General features: G+C 37.2%; 1 protein-coding gene across 1 annotated transcript in view; it reads left to right on the top strand.

Annotated features, from left to right (window-relative positions):
- Positions 1-3,111: 3,111 nt before the first annotated feature.
- LOC149075783 (uncharacterized) overlaps positions 3,112-17,284 on the top strand; it is a 76,421-nt gene continuing 62,248 nt past the window's right edge. Inside the window, exon 1 of the mRNA XM_089243292.1 lies at positions 3,112-3,450. The gene's annotated coding sequence lies outside the window, so the exon portion shown is untranslated. The remainder of the gene's footprint in view (positions 3,451-17,284) is intronic.

Below are 17,284 nucleotides of genomic sequence, written 5' to 3'. Positions count from 1 at the left end.
TTTTACTCGGTCACCCCTGTCCCAAAAATATTGTATTAATTATATCATTTTACATATGATGTAGTTTAGGAGTTAGTATCCTAGCATATCATTTTTCCACTGTCCCATAGTGATGTCGAGACGGCCTTGGCCGCACCCGAGAAATATTCGAAATTTGTTTTGTTTCGTGCAACAGCCTTACAACCATCAAGGGTACCAAAGAACAGCTCCATAGGCATTAATGGTTACGCGAGAGCTTTTGTGTTGGACACATCTGCACTAAGGCATCTCTTTGAAATGCGGAACAATCCCTTTTTCTTCGGAATGTCTGGAAATTCAATTCAAATTTCATTGTTGAATTTTAAGTGTGTTGTTTAGCCTTGCATGCATATGTGCAAAGGGTCCTTTAAACGTTAATTACTGCAGCCAGTTTGAAGATAAAAATCCAGAATCGCCTTTACACACAAGGTGAGGCCATATTATTCCATATTTTCAATTTGCTGGTTAGATGTCCAAATTAACGACACCAACTTTTTGTCTGTTGCAGAGCATGTGAAGCTATGATATCACTAATTTGTCAAAATGTTTTGTTTGAATTTTTTTTTTACCCTGAAGTTTGCAACCCTAATTTTTTTTCTTACTCTAGCCTGAATCGCAAAGAATATACAGGGTGTTTCAAAAAGAATCACCCGATTTGAAATGCTTATATTACGAAAAATATTGAACATAGACACGTAAGATTAATTTCATATTACATGGCTAATCATAAAGTTTTTTTACAAACCAAATTAAAGGTGCTCAATATGTTCACCTTGGGATGCATGACATATGTCTATACGGTAGTCAAATTCGCGAGCATGTTTGCATCCACTGCGAGTGGAATCCTGTGGACTACGTGCGAAACTTTGACGGATGCCCTCCACATTTTCGTCTGATATGAGGGAACGGCCAGGAGATTTCCCTTTACACAGAAAACCCGTTTCTCGGAATTGTTTATACCATCGCTTAATGCTCTGAGTGGTAGGACGTTCAACACCAGGTTATTGTCGACGAAAAGCACGATGAACAGTTTGGACGGAATCCTACTTCGCGAAGCTTAGAACACAAAACAATTTCTGTTGTGCAGTCACCATATTGACAAACACTGAAGTGGCAGCCGAAGGAAGAGCGTTAGCGCTACCTGTCGGCAACTGTGTGAAACTCGAAATTTTCCTTTTTCTACCTATACATTATTCGATCAAACGGATTAAAAGCTGAATAGTTATGATTTTTTTAAATCGGACGATTCTTTTTGAAATACCCTGTAGGTATTTGGAAACTAATATTATTTCGATACATTTATTTTATGTGCGATTTTTGAAGCATTGCACTGTCAATGAGGCCCTGTATAAGCAGTGCAATTCAAAAAATGGATTTTTAAAATAATTTTTCCGGCTTCATATACGTGCCATTAACTATGAAAAAAATTAACAGCTCGGAAAAAAAAGAAGAAATTTGAAGGGTAAAATTCATTTTACGATCTTCTATCGAAACCCAGTTCTTCATTCATGCCAACATTTGATTAATCATAAGCATTAACATTCGATTAGGATAACATTCGAAAAACCTACTAGATTATGCAACGAGAATCGTCGGATTTATTAAACCATACGTTAATATTCCTGAGGAACTTCAACGTATAGGGGACGCGCTGGAAGGAAAAAAAAACATTACGTGAGGACAACATCCGTGGCAGACAACATGGCAATATCACGGGTCCCCAAAATGAAAATTTGTATGAATTTAAACATGCAACATGTTTCATATGCAAACATGGTTCGAAATATTGCATACAGGATAAGAAGATAAAAAAAAAAAAATATATATATATATATATAAAATGAAATGGTGCAAAAACACTGCATGAACAATCAAATATGCGAATTGTGCATAACATATACTCTCGAGAATTATTTGTGCATAACTGGTGCAAAACAACACTGTACAGAACAGAAACGAAAGAATATACATAATTAAAACGCTGACTTAGACACATTGGTAGGGAAATTAACATAAGGCTAGGGGAAGTTGCACATAGGGAACACACATCCTAGTCCATGTAACTCGATGATGACAAGGGAAAGTAGTACACATCCTAGTTCATCAACTGCCTGGGGGAAGAAAACACATCCCAGTTTAGTTTCCCCACCCGCTTGATCAGTTTTCAGCCTTCCTATACGCACAAAGGACGCTTGAAATTATGATGTTTTTCAACCTATGGTCCGCGGATTAGAGGTGGTCCACGGAGATGGTGTAGGTGGTCTATAGGTAATCTTGATAAAATTATTCACCCTTTGTGATTGATACCAGTAATATCCACGGGGGTTCTTCCATAAATTTATACCTTCATACTTAGGTTCACCATACATAATCGAGGTGAATACAGTTAATTGCAATCCTAAATAAAAGATACCATTAAATTTTGCCAAAAAATTGAAATTTATTGCTTTAAATTTAATACCAGTTATTGCTAAAGTTACTGAAGGTTTGGAAATAAAGGCTGCCACAAATCTCAGTAAACAAAAATGTGTTTCAGTAAAAAAATATTTACATAATTTAATGACCGTATTTTATTGAGAAAGATATGCTAAACTGGGATCTTTTTTAAATAATAATCCGTAAAATACGCGAAAATGCCAATTTTCATCACAAATATTATCAGAAGTAGGCACAATCACGCCAATCGTAATTAAAATTTAGAAAAAAAAAAAGTGCTGACAAAACGTTAAACCCGACAAATATATGAGATAAATATTTATAATTTTTGCCATAATTATCGTAATGCAATTTATATTATGAAAACGCTGTGTATTCACGACTTTAATAAGTATCACTAATTCAAATAATTATCGTTGAAAAAACGGGACGAACTTACAAAAAGAAAATCGAACAACGAAAATTACAGGAATGTCTCGTAATACGGGACATATGTGGTTCGAAAAATTGTTTCAGACATTTTAACTGGACCTCGTTTTCAGAAAGTTGAGAAACACTGTCCCAAAGGATAAGTTAGGCGAGAACGACACGAAAGACATAGCTCAATTTATGCTCAACCCCCGCAATACGTAACTCGCATGATCCAAGAGCGCGCAAGAGTTTTGTGTTCGGCGGCAGCCAGGTGTCAGAAGCGAGAAAGTAACCGAGCAGATAACAGCTCGTAAGCAACAAGGAGACAGACACATGCTAACTTCAGAGGAGAGGACAATGCTGCAACGTCCAACAAACTCGTGCAACTGAGGCAAAAACAATTTGTTTTGTGTGATTAGGTAAACTTTTCCGTTGCATTGCGTTCGCAAGTGTGACACATTTTGTGCCAATCGTTCAACAAGTTGTGTGAAACTCCGTTCCGCGTACGAATTGATATTTATTCGTTTTCCGATGTTGGACTAAAGGAAAAACCATCAAATGTTCATATTGGAGTGAAAATTGCAGGTATTTAATTAGTTTTGAATTCCGATGGACTTCGTAAAGATTTATTTATTTTTTTTCTAAATGTTCTTGAAATATTTCAAAAGTAATTCTCATTTCAAATTTATTGATGCGAATTTTCGAGCGTATCCGTTTGAGTGAAAAGTGACTTAAGATATGCAATTATTATTAGATTTTTTCTTAAAAGTTTCTGCTCGTTAGCAATAGTTATTTTTACACAAAAAAGATTCAAATGGAAAATATATCTTAAATAATCAAATATTATAGCTTAAATAATTAAATATTATTATTAATTATACAGATGTGTTTGGATTGGAAGAGCACAGATGTCGGGTGGGGGGGGGGGGGGGTGATGATGAAGTGTTTGAAATTTTCAACGGGATAGATAAAATAGGCCATCAGTTATCAATACATCGTCAATCAAATAATTAAGTATAATATTTAATTATTTAAGCTATAATATTTGATTATTTAAGATATATTTTCCATTTGAACCTTTTTTTGTGTAAAAACCAAATAATTAAATATTATATTTAATTAATTTAGAGTATAATATTCACCTTTCTAAAGTTATTAACTTTAACAGAGGCCTCTAGATCCCTATTTACTAAACTTATTTTCTTACTAGCTGAATTTTTAGGGTTCTAGATGCTAACGGGGCCGCTTTTGCCACACGGTGCCACTGCACGGGACGAATAACTTATTAATTAGTTATAGAATGCTTGGTAGCATTCTCAAAAAGGTGTCTTCGCGTTCTCCTAAAGTGTTCTTTTCACTTTTCTTGATCTTATAGTTCGTCCTCGATTCCTATAGAGGAACAATGACTTGGTCGAGGGGGTGCAGAGAAGAGCCATGCGTGCTCTTGATGGCACGGCACACGGGGCTTAAGTTATGAAGAGAGACTAGATTTTTTGAAAATGTTTACATTGGAAGAGCACAGGTGGGGGGGGGGGGGTGATGATGAAGTGTGTTTGAAGTTTTCAACGGGATAGATAAAATGGGCCATCAGCTATTAATACATCATCAATCAACTGCTTCGACGAGGGGACACCGACGACTGACTGACCAGACACGGCCCAGGCTCTGTCCCTCCCGGGATATAAGCCTTTTACCCGTGTGGGTTGGGTCGTGCTGGGGAGAATCGGGGTTGCCGGGCCGAGGCGCCCACCGGGATGTAACTGGAAGGCACCCCCGACCCTCTGTCTAAAACCCTAGCTGCAAGCACAAAGCCTGGTCTTCAGGGTTGTTCTCCGTCCAAGGAGACGGAGGCAACAGCCCCCCGTCCAGGCCACCCCCACCCCGGGAGGAGCCCACAGACCCGAGCAGCGACCAAGGAGTCCCCCAGTCACGCCCCCAAGACCCGACACCCAAAATCCCCTGGATGTTTTATTAGATGATATGTACAAAATCGCCTATTTACATTTTTATCTGACCGTTCACGCGACAAATGCTCCTGCGGGGCGCGGCGTCGCTTCTCAGTATCTCGGTCTATTTACACGTTTCTTTTTGCCGCTCACGCGACATATGTCTCCATCGGGCGCGGTGCCGATACTCGGTATCTCTGGCCGGTTCATTGTTCACCCGCATATCACTGTGACCGCCCACGCGACAAATGGCCCCGCGGGGCACGGCGTTTCTTCTCAGTGTCTCTGGTTCGTTGAATCCTCTGTTTGTGGCCAGCCCCGGTGCTAGGCCACCTGTGTCGCCTTCGGTTAGTCAGCCCGGATGAGCCCTTGTCAGCTTGTGGCTAGCCCAGGTGCTGGGCCACTTCGATGTTGCCGGTTGGCTCTGGTGAGCCCTTGTTGTTTTTGTGGCCAGCCCCGGTGCTGGGCCACCTTGAAGTCGCTGTCGGCTGGTCAGCCCGTGTGAGCCCTTGTTAGCTTGTGTCCAGTTCAGGTGCTGGACCACTTAACGAGGGGACACCAGTATCGATTGGTAAGGGACAATTCAAGATTGTGGTGTCACAGGGAGTTTTCACTAATAGGGTCGTGAATAAATGGAATAGCTTATCTGCGGGGGTCGTGAATTCCAAACACGATTGACAAGACATACGATAAACATATTGGGATAAATCTAAAAGCTATCCATACTTAGACGAGACAGTCATAATTTTTTATGGACAGTATATTTATATTTCCCCATAATTATTAGTTTTTTATTGCTTTCATTGGATTGCTGTCTTTTTGATATAATTTAGATATATATTAGACAACCATATTTTTACGGCCATCTTTTTTTCAGCCACATCGGTGGGCATTTTGTCTGTTGTGGCCTTTGTATTTGTTATATTATTTGAAATATTCATAGATACTTTCGTAGTTGAAGGCACGTAGACTCTTTGTTTTATCACAAAACAAAATGAATACAGTATTTTGTTCATTTCTAAAGCCGAGTACACACCGACCCACTCTACGCGATGCTGAGCTGCGCTGCGCTAAATCGGATTTGGAATGGTGGGTACGCAAAATTGACAATTAAAATAACCCGCATCTCAAAACCAGTTTTTTCCGTCAATTTATTGACGGAAACCTCCAGATATTTTTGAATATTTTTTAATTTTTGATCATCTTGTTAGGGGTGGGGGCCCCATTTGTTCCTCTCTGCTTGCATTTTGCGCACAGTCAGACCCCGATATAACGAACTCTGACTTTACGAATTTTTTAGAAATTCTTGTATGCATATCAACATTTGCATTATCTCAACCGTGTTATAAAGATTTTCCTCGTTTTAACGAATACAAATTTCGGATTTATCGGATTCATTAAATCGGGGTTCGAATGTATTTCTTCAAAATTTCTAATAGAATTTTTTTTTTTATAAATAAAGCTTCATGTTGTGTGTGTGTTCACGTCCTCCCGAAAATCATCGGATGTTTAATCAATTTTTTTATTTTATTTTTCAAATTCAGTGTAAAGAGATGGTGAAAATCTCGAGATTTAAAATCCTCTGCAATATTAAAATGATATAAGTTTTTGGAATTTAGTTGTATCATTTAATTTGGTTCACAAAAGGGGGAAAATATTTTGGCAGCAAAATATATATGAATTTAAGAAATTATTCCTGTCAGAATTTTGTCATTGTCTATTACCATAACAAATTTTAGACTGCTCCTTCAATTCATGACTAAAGCACGCAATTTTTTACATATGATAATTGGTTACTTAAACAAAATATGTTCGAGAAATTTTAAAGAATTGAATATTAATTTTAGCATGTTTTTCTTTGTAATTAAATGCGAATTTCCAATTAACTCTTGATTTAAATTAACTCCATTTGAATTTATCGGATCCATTTTAGTTGAATCACGTACGTTAACTTTCATTGGGTTGATTGTTAGCAAACTCGAGACGGATAATTTCAGTTATCTTTTGAACTTTCTAATAATTTTTGATTATCTTTTTGTTTATCATTTGAATGAGACGTCACTTTTAAAAGTCTTGGACTTCGTTACTACCAATGAAACTGCAACATAAAAACATGGGAAGCAAATATATATATATATATATATATATATAAAATCTTAGTATAAAATGTTTGAAGTTATTATAATTTTGAATGCTAATACCAAAAGACATTATTACTTACCAACTATTTCTTGAATTTAATCCATTTTTTAGCTTATAGATTATAAAAAGATTATAAAAATACCACACGCGCATACCTTTGACACTAATACAACACCAAGAACGAGAGATCTCTCACTAAAAACAGTAAAATATGCAACTAAAATGTAAAGAGCACGTGTTTCTCGAGTGCTTATGTCGTCTGCTAAAAGCAGCGTTCGAGTAGTGACGTCACGCAATAGCCCCGAGACCACGCCCACTGACCCAAGGCGGTAAGCGTGACTTCAAAAGAGATGAAACACCATAGACTTAAGATATAAATAGACCGCGCACGCTATTCATAAAACTTGTCGAACGTGAAGAAAAGATGAGCAGTATTGTCGGGGAAAGAACAGGTTCTGCGCTATTACATTTGGCGCGTTTTCGCAGAAGCTAGGATGTTGCTGTAACGAAATTTGACTCAATTCGATCAAGTTGATGAAAACTTTCCTTCATTTTTTCAATGAATTTCACTCATTTTTATGTGAAATATTTAGGGAGTATCAGATTTGAAAAAATAAATTCTATAAAATAAACAAATATTGGAAAACGGAACAACGTATATGTTGTAAAGCCTAATTCATTTATACTTTTTTAATATTCTCTTCATTCACTTTGTCGCTTTTAATTTCGAAAATTTATTTATACTAGGGGTTATTAAAACAAAAATATATCTTTCCAGAACATTACAATTACTCTATATACTCATAATTAATGTATAATTAATTATAATGCATCATATTATGTTATGTAATGTAACATCTGAGGTACACAATATATGACTTCAGGTCTTAGTACAGATATTGACTCAAAAAATCAATTGAATAATTAATTTTCTTGTTTGAAGCGGCAATTTCACATACAACAAACATAAATTAATGAATAAAAAAATTTCTTTTCTGTAATAGTTTTATCTCAGGTGTGAAGAGGGGTAAAAATACTATTATTTTTAGAGGTTGTTATGCATTTTTATGCAAAACTGCAATTGTCTAGAGGGTGGGGGGGGGGGGAAGTTTTCCTCACATTCTATTTAAATAGAATATTTTTCATAAATTTCTCCTTCTGAAAAGCATATTTTCTTCCAAGTTGAGCGAAACTCGAATGAACTCACTAGCTCGCCAAATCTTGCGGAGACGTATATTTCAGTTAAAACTTCATAAAACTCACAATTTCAATCATTTATTGCCAAAAATTCTATTAAAACATTTAATAATGATTCATGACATTTGAATTTTACCAAAACTTGGAACTTTAATTGAATTAAATCCAAAATGGAGTCGTTAAAAACTGAGATTACGTCAGAAATCCATTGCATCGTCAATTTAATATTCCTATTTTTAATTTATAAGAAGAGGAATAAGCAAAAAAGTATTCCCTTGTGAAAGGATACTGGTCCCCCTTTCCTAAACCGTTCAGAACATCCGAAAGCTGCGCAAGTGTTGGCCATTCTAATCAAAAATAAGACAGCGCGTGTAGATCGTCATACGAGTAGCCATAAGGAAAGCATTGCCAGCGAGATTCCCTGACCAGCCTTTCGACTGGAGTCACGTGACTCCGGATCTTTGCTTCACATTGTAACCCCTCGCGCGCACTCTATAGTATTATTACTCTGTGTGAAACACAGCCCTTGCTTTATAGCCCTGATATATATGTACACACACACACTACCTCTAGATAACAGTTCGTATGGAACGTTGTGAGAGAGAACTTCAATTTCCGAAACAGTTTTTCTATCCTTCCGAGTTTCCATATATTCAATTTTTTTCAGAACTGCTCGCTATAGCTCGCGGCATCTCAAATAAATGATGCTATTGCGTAGAGAACATAAATACTGAACAGCAGTGACGTCATTAGTAGAGAATTCGCCTATTTCGACGACCAATCGCGAAAATTCTTCATTGCGTCTAGACTTCGGCAAACACATTTCACTCACTTTCGTAAACACTTATTTTGATTACGAATTACAGCATTGTTTGAGGTATTATAATGCTCGAATAATATTTCTACAGAGAGAATTATCTGATCATCTTTATTATTCAAGTTATTCAGTTTTTTAAATTTAAGGGGGTTTGTGGTGCACAATCTTGGCTTTCCATGCTTTAATATATGCGAAAAATCTTTTTCTTTAAAGAACATTTCAAATTTTTCTCTTCACTTTAGGCATTCAATTTATATTCTTAAATACTATAGATAACGTTGCAATTTAATACGAGTTTTTAGGATTTTGATTGTTATTTTTTTTCTCGAACTTCAACATGCAGCTTTTTCCAAAACCACCAAAATTTACTCATATTTTGCAACATAAATTTTTTTAAAAAGTAACTTTAATAAAAAAAATTCTCTTGTAGTATGTAGCTCCATTGTGTTGAGAGGCACTTCCAAGACATTTGAATGAATGGTGTTTGAAAAAAATGTTCCTTATCTAACAAAAAGCTTAGTTTTGAGAAAGAGCATTGTAATGGAAAACATTAGCATTTTGTATTATGCCTGCCTGTGCCAGCAGTTTATATTAAAATATCCTATATAAAAAATATTTCTCTCTCTCTAGTACAGGTAGAATAAAAACTCAAACACAGTTAGACGCAGAAAATTTTATAGTATTTAATAGAACTTGGAAAATTCGAAAAAGTGTTTTTCGTAAAATATTTGCGTGCACCAAAACCCCCCTTAATAGTGAATTTCATGTGTCTAAACGTTTGCGCTGCACTGTACATTCTTTCGTAATGTCTCTCGAGAACAGTTCATTACATAAATTTCTGTTTAAAAAAAATCATTCCATGATAAAATTTCCAAAATTGTGAACTTTCGCCCGAAATATTTCCAGTAGAATCGAATTTCATTTTAGCACCCAAGCGGAAATTTCATCGGGTTTCCAGGGAAATCGAATAATTTGTCCGATATATATATATACACTGATCAATCCTCGTTGGTTAACCGTTGTTACCGATAAACGATAAATCACTTTATAACTACCACACCTTAATGGGAGACTCAATCTTTTACCGAAAGATCGGTATAATAAGTCAACCGTAAGAGAGAGAGAGAGAGTATCCGCATCTTGTAACTGTGGCGAGTCCATTTTTATTTCGTGTATAGAAAGAAAAAATGAAAAGTTAGATACGTGATACAGAAACAATGTTTCTCGGTATCGATGAGTGACTGAGCTTGTGTATCACCAAAAAAAACAAAAACAAAACATGTTCAGATGAGTATTATTTAGGTCTTTTTTTATCCGAAAACTTTGGCTGTTTCTGATTTTGGAAATCCAATATCTCGCGAAATTCTCTTGCCAATGTTTCATGAAAAAAATTGTTCTGAATATATTTTCTTTGCGTCCGGAAAATTCACCGACCCAACTTCGACATGAGTTCGATGTAAGTGAGTGAACGAATCTGGCTTGTCAGTAGAGCGGCCAGTTCTATAACTCATTCTCGCTCGATCACTCACTCGCTCCCTCTGTCACTCACCCACTAGGTTGCTCATTATGTCGCCCACTCCCTAGGTAAATCACTTGCTCACCATGTCACTCACTTCATAGGCCAGTTACTCAATGCCACTCGACCACTCTCTCACTAGACCGGTCACTCACTTGATCTCTAGGTCGTTCACTTGACTCGTGGTCGTCACTCACTTGATCTCTAGGACTTCCTAGGTCAATCACTCATTATATCCTCAACTCACTAGGTTGCTTACTCTGTTATGCACTCAATAACCTGGTCGCTCACTCTGTCACTCGTTCACTCTCTAACTATGTCTCTCACTTGATTACTTCCTGACTAGGTCGCTCACTCTGTCGCACGTACCCAATCACCTGGTCACTCACTAGGTCACTCATTCTATCACTCTTCCACTCAGTAGATCCCCTCAGTCTTCCATCCACTGGGTCGCTCATCATGGCACTCATTTAATAGGGTTGCCCACTCACTCACCAGGTCACTTACTCTATCTCTAGGTCACTCGCTCACTCACCGACACTAACCACTCTGTCACTCCTTTACTAACCACTATATCATTTACTGATTCACTCACTCTGTCATTTCTCGCTCACTAGCCAGTAAGGCTGAGTGACTCGTGTCGAACTAAGGCACCTTGATAAGGAGTTATTTGAAGTGGCGGTGAATTTTCCGTCTACCCCTTTTCTTAAATATCAGACTCGGCAGTCCTTAGGAAGACGCAGGGCCAGAACCTTGCCCGATAAAAATAATTTTGGGGTCTTTTTGAGCCCCGATTTCATAAAGTATTAAACTAGTATTGAAGAACATGCAGGAATATGCTGAAAAACGCAACTAAATGTAAATTAAGATAAAAATTCATGGAAATTTAGAACTGAATTAATGGGAAATTATTCGCCCCCCCAATGAAAATTTTTACGATTGGAAATTAAAAATAGGAAAAATACTAATGACAAAATTTCAGCATTTATTTTAAATATGGAAGCAACCATTTCAAAAATTATCAAAATTTAGAATTAATTGAAGAAATAATTCCAGAAAAATGATCAAAATGTTCAGATGTAATGGAAGAAATAGTTTCACAAATTGATTGAAATTCAAAATTTAGAATTATTTCCTACTTATAAGCTTATACAGGCTCCTTGAATGGGGTGGGGTGGCAGGTCATCGAGAGTGAGTATCCATGGTGTGGCGGCCACACCTCTCGGCCAATGAGCGTAATGGTCGGACTTCGAGCTTTGGCCGTGATATACGTATATATATGTTCCTGTAAATGTGATAAATCGGTTATTATTACTATGCATAATACCCTAGTGTAATTGGCGGATTTGATATAAATATAGAAAAAAAATTCCAAATGAGTAACATATGTGATGAAAATCGCCGGACTCCGATATAATGATACATTTGGATATTATGTATAATCGCCGGTAAATTTAATAATTTGTTTAGTACTTATTAAATTTACCTACCACGCTTGTGTGTGAATACTACGCATTTTCGTCGGTGAAAGTTATAAATTCAAGGAAATTTATCAAACTTACCAAAATGCTCGGCGATTGTGCATAATAACCGTTTCTTATGATAATTTAACACTTTTACCGTAACATATTTACACATATTTTGGATGTTTATTACCACGACGGTGGATCCCCTTTCCCCTAAAGGTAGAGATGTCAGAATCGAATGCCCTAAAATAGGGTGACTTGCGATATGCTCCGAGTAAGAATTTTCAGATAAACGATGTTCATTTGATAGTAACGAAACGCTATTTTTAGGAAAGACTACGCGTGATACTAATGTGGTTCCCCCCAAAGAGCAAATGTTTCTCCGGAACCGTATCAATTTAAACTAGAGACTGTCTTGGAAACAAAGCGGCATCGGATATCCGTTGTCCCTCCATCCATTGCTGTTGTCATCCCTAGTTGTAAAAGGGGCGGTTTTGAACCTCAAAAATGGATGGCATCGGGTCACGCAACGATGTTTCTGGATCCTGATAACGCCGTTTTGGTACGATATTCAAACTCTACGTACCTCTAAATCGTGTGTGGTGTGGTTATTGAAAAACCATAAATCCCTCGTCTCTGCCAATTTATCATCCATCATACCGGTTAAGAGCGATTCAGTAGCTTGATATCGTTAGATCAAGACAGACGGACAGACGGTCTTAACGTAATCGGTCGTTTTCCTCTTGTGTGATGGCTTCTACAGTATGTATTTGGAAACTAGATCAAAACATATTGAACGTGTTCGTACAAAATCTGCCAAATATTCCTGAGAGGGGAGAGATTTGCTTCATTTGTCGTTTCGCGGCTGAATATCGACGTTTTTTGACACCAAGATCTCACGTGATTGAACTGATGAAAATGGTTTACAAAAGGATGTTCATGATTAAGGGGTCATTCAAGTATTACGTCATCATCGATGGGGGGGGGGTTTCCGATTTTCTGACTTTTGATGACGGGGGTGGGGGGGGGTTTGGATTTTGCTTACGTTATCAACCACCCTTTATGAAAATATGAGTTAGAATTCAGAGGGGCAGAGCTGATGACGAAATTTTGCTGACAAGGGGAGGGAGAGGGGGTCAAAAACGGCTAAAAATTTGCTTACGTTATACTTGAACGGCCCCTAACCTAAATTTCACTGGTAGGATCATTAACTGACAGAAGTTGCAACCCGTGAATGACTGAGCGATTGACAGTGCAAGAGGATGTGTTCACGTGAGGTGGTGAGTGAGTAAGAAAATAAATGAGTAAATGTGTGAACGAGTGCCCCCTCACTCATTCCTTCATTCACTCACTTGCGCAATTACTCATTCACTCAGTCATACATTACGTCGGTGCCTCACTTGCTCAATCGCTCACAATCTTACTCGCGTTCAGTAACTCGGTCACTGACACATAACTGAAGTCGGATTTTATTAGCTGTGAATTTTCTACCGATGAATTGTTTGTCAGAGAACAGAACGGATCGAACATGACCAGGCTCTGTCGTTTACGCGATATAAGCTCATTGCCCCGGAGGACGGGGTCGTGGCGGAAAAAATTCTGAGTTACAAGGGGAGAAAAAAAAATTGGGGTCCCTATCGGTGAGATCTGAAGGACCTCTAGTCATGTATGTGCATTCAGATAGTTACAAATAACTTATGAGTACAGACACATACGAAAAGAATCCTGTTATAAAAGGAGTTCGGGGGGGGGGGGCATGATTTCAAATACGAGATTCAAAGCAACGCATAGAGCATACATATATAAACGGAAGTGCAGGACTTCACAATCAAATCCGGCGGCCCTGGCGTAGGACCTAAAGAACCCAGTCATGTTTATTTAGATATAATTTCTCAAAAGCATATGCGAGGTCAGGAAAATACGGAAATAATCAGGTTATACAAAGAGTTAAGAACCGCAGAAAACCAACTTCAGCCGATCACCACTGTGGCACCGGAGGGGTTCATGTAGCTCTACTTGCGATGCCCTCATTTCAATATTGGTGTAAACCGGGTAATTTTTTGTTTAATGGGAAAGATTACCCCAGGCTGGAGTCCTATATCAATCATCTTATATAGCATATTTTGTGCTTCTTTACAACAAATTTATTAGAAAAGTAATTTTAATGGGCGTTCTAAAAGTCCTGGAATGAGGTTCGCAGAAAAATCTGGAGGGTTAAATCCGTGGAAAAATCAAGGAAAGGAGGTTCCCCCCACGCCCTTGAGTACGCAAACGTTTCCAACCACTTAGTTGGTACAGTTTTCGCCTATCAGAAAAAAAACCAAAACTCAACGATATGGTATCTCTGGCCTAATTTCATTGGCACATGCGAAGAAACCTTTCGTAAACCTGACTTCGATCACAAGTAATTAATTACTGATGTCTTAACGGGAAGGGCCAACAGAGCAAGGGGCACCCAGTCAGACTGGTGTCTTCAAATGATTAAAAATTCCACTAAATCTGAATTTCCTTGAAATCCGAAACTATTTCTTTCATTAAACAAAAATTAATGAGAATTTAGAATTGGTGTACGCGTATTTCAGTGTAGGTATTTTAAACTCTGTAGAACTTATGTCATTTTAGATTCTGACTCTTTCCATCGATGTAGATAAAATGAGAGCTTTGAAAAGGGCATGAAAATGTTTTGGGCTCCTGGCCACCCTGGAAATTATTGAGATGCGAGATATACCATATATAATGCTATCTATATATTCAAAAGCTGAACCTTTTTCATCACCGATCTTGAGGAGGAAGCAACTTTCATACTGTTTTACGAGTATAAAAATTCAATTATGAGATCATAATACAGTAAAAGTTTTAGTTTGAGAAAAGGCTTTAAGTTCAAGGACATATATATTTAAATTTTGAGGTAATGCTTCATGGGAAAATATTAAAGATCTTCCTCCAAATTATTGAAAATTTCACTAAATCTGAATTTTCATGGATTCCGAAATGATTTCTCTTTCATGGATTCCGAAATGATTTCCATTAGTTTTAAACCTATTTAACTATTTCTTCCATTAGACAAAAATTATTTAAAAAAATTCAGAATTAGGGTCCGGTATTCGTATTTCAGTGCAAGCATTTTCCAGCACTAGTTCAAGCTCTGTAGCGAAATTATGCCATTTTAGATTTCATTTAAATCTAAAATTAAATTCGTTTCCATCTACTTTCCGTCAAAGTAGATAAAAACGGGGACTCGAAAGGGGACCCAGAAAATCTTTTGGGCTCTGGGTCATCATCAAAATTATCGAGACGGGCCCAGTCACCACTAATAAAAAAAACCTTATCCATACATTAAAAAAACCGAATCTTTTCATCACCGATCTTGAGGAGAAAACAACTTTCGGATTTTTTTTTTCACAAGAGAGTAAAAATTCGATTATAAAATCATAAGGCAAAAATTTCAGTTTTTAGTGTGAGAAAAGCCTTAGAGTTTAAGAAAATATATATTTAAATTTTTAGATAATGTGTTTATGTGAGAAATATTAAAAGAGACCCTTTGATGAAATTAACGACTGCCCTTTTGGGCGAGGGTAATTCGGGAGAAAAATTTTCTCTCGTATTAAAAGGAGGAAAAAAAACTTTAAAAGATCGCAGTAAAAGTTTCGTAAAATGTTTGGCTTTTTACTTACTCACTCATTATAAAGTTCTAGTAGTGAAAAAAGAAAGAGCACTTTACTCGGGAGTGAGCGAGAGCCCTTGAATTATACCCCGAAGCTGAGCTATTCAGCTGAAGAAAATATACTCGTATAAGTGAAAAAAAAGTGGGCTTTTCGCAGCTGCTCGAGTCATTGTTATGCTCGACATTTTATATTTCCTTTTGAAAAATTTCTATATCTCCATATTTTGATGTTTTTTTTTTTAGTATTGCCACCGCATTTCTCTTTGTTCGTAAACGTTTTGAACGCGCAGTAAAAATTTTTGAAAAAAAAATGCTATTCAAAAAACCATTTTGTAAGGAATCTTTTTCCTCTCTTGAGGGGGGGGGGGGCGAAGAAGGCATAAGAATTCTGTGGATATTTTCTCATGGGGGGGGGGACCAAAGGTATTCATATTCACGTGGGTGGAGAGAGAGAGAAAAAAAAATAAATGTCCACAAAAAGCCATTGCAAAGACCCGCGCTGGGGAAAAAATAGATCTCTTCTTATACTATCCCATAAAAGGTGCGAAGAGTGAGTGTTGTTTTTTGCTGTTTTGTTTTGTCTTCTGGTTGTTGTCGAAGTGGGAAGTAACATATTTGGAGTATCTGGTCCGGAAATCGACTGTATCATAATGGGATGTGTGAGGTGATTTTTATTTGGATGCCATTCGAGTTACGTATCGTTGTTCAAACGTATCTAGAAAAGAATTCGGCTGGTTTTCTCTTGAAAACTTGATAGATAATTTAGAGCTGAAGTAATATATCCAGTGTTCGAAATCATTGGTGGTCCGCTGGTCCGAGATCACTGATTAAACAATTGGAACACCAAAAAAAAATTGTGGTTGTTCGTTGGACCAGTAGGGAAAAACTTCACCCCTTCTCCGCTGTGACACCTTGATCTCCTATGGGAGAATCACCGATCCATCGGTCGTTTTATATTGTCTCAGCAGTTTAAATTTCGAATAATAAGTAATGTGTATTGCTGAAAAAAAATGTCGTATGATCGATAGCGGTGGTTTTATAAGGTTTGACTGCAGTTCTAATTGTTTTTTATGGCATTTGGCACCCTCTTGGTGGTATCACTCTTCTCTAAATGATAATACATATAAGAAATTATTATTATTCAGAACAGATTTCGTTTAGCGGATCAGCCATGATATCAGTATCAGTGATACATCAGTAGGCTCTCCAGCGGACCAGTGAATTTTATTTTTTAATTCTAAGGGTGTGAACATAGTGCGTCCGTATTTCAGATACCGGAAACCCGCGTCGTCTCCGATTGGTTAAAAATACGAATTTCAACTTCTTCTAATTTGAAATTCGTGTCGTTCCGCGCCAAGCCCACGAGAACACTTTGAATGACAATGAAGCTTGAAAGTCACTTGCCTTCGCGATATAAACATGTGCCAGATGGGGAACAAATAACGGAGCCATAAAATGATAACAAACTCAAAAAAAAATATTGATAAGGAATAATATATTAGAACTACTAAGAAGAGGATATCTCTGGAAAATAAAAAGTAACTATCCAGCTTATCTCGTTCTATTTGCTTTCTTTGGGAGGAACAAATTTTATCACCGTCTCCGGGTAACACACATAAAAGATGTCACCCATACAATATCACATATAGCCCGGATTAAAGACGCTGCAAA

This window comes from Pholcus phalangioides, unplaced genomic scaffold, assembly GCF_987345545.1.
Source record: "Pholcus phalangioides strain wild (caught in Gottingen) unplaced genomic scaffold, Ppha-v1.0 ptg000015l_1, whole genome shotgun sequence".
NCBI classification, from domain to species: Eukaryota; Metazoa; Arthropoda; class Arachnida; order Araneae; family Pholcidae; genus Pholcus; species Pholcus phalangioides.
Note: the sequence above shows the minus strand (reverse complement) of the source record. Positions and strands in the feature narration are given on the sequence as shown.